Source organism: Nanorana parkeri, unplaced genomic scaffold (genome assembly GCF_000935625.1).
Source record: "Nanorana parkeri isolate BGI_ZX_2015 unplaced genomic scaffold, ASM93562v1 scaffold351, whole genome shotgun sequence".
In the NCBI taxonomy this organism is placed as follows: Eukaryota; Metazoa; Chordata; class Amphibia; order Anura; family Dicroglossidae; genus Nanorana; species Nanorana parkeri.
In genome coordinates, this window is record NW_017306619.1 from 1,078,796 (window position 1) to 1,079,375 (window position 580).

The 580-nt window shown below is 50.3% G+C and overlaps 1 protein-coding gene across 1 annotated transcript in view; it reads left to right on the forward strand.

The window, feature by feature from the left end:
* Positions 1–580, forward strand: part of HIGD1A (HIG1 hypoxia inducible domain family member 1A) — a 12,147-nt gene that overhangs the window by 698 nt on the left and 10,869 nt on the right. The window lies entirely within an intron of this gene.

Sequence of the window (580 nt, forward strand, 5' to 3'; positions counted from 1 at the left end):
GTCGGGGGTTTCCTCTGGTTGGGTTTGCCTCATGCGGTCTGGCCGAGTTTGTCATATGGGCGGCCTTTATACAGTTGGGGTTTGTGTCATACGGACGGGCCTTTCGCTTCCTGTTGAGCCTGTATAACAGGAAATTAATTTTGTGCAATGTTCTCTATTTTATACAGAATGAGACGCACAAAGTTCTGGTTTTAGATCTCCAATAAGCTGATCTGAGATGTCCGGATCGGGTGTTACACTCTGTGTGTAGATTGCACGTCTCCAGGACGGAGCGGGGATCGGTTTCATCACACTCAGTGGCATCATGTTGGCAGGAAGTGTCCGGTCACCTGCTTTGCTGCGTCTGCTTGCCCAGAACACTGAGTCCCCAGGAGGGAGGGCTGTGATGTCATGGACGTCCTTCACAAGGTTACGATCTTGCAGCCGTTTAAAGTGCATTTCAGGCCAAAACTTTAGTCTTAGGTTCGAGTGCAGACACTTCCTGTTCCAGAGATGACGTAAAGCATCTTTCCAAAGTGCAGGAAATCACCCCCCTCCCCCCCCCCCCTTAGGGGGGCAAAAAAAAAAGAACTAAACCGGG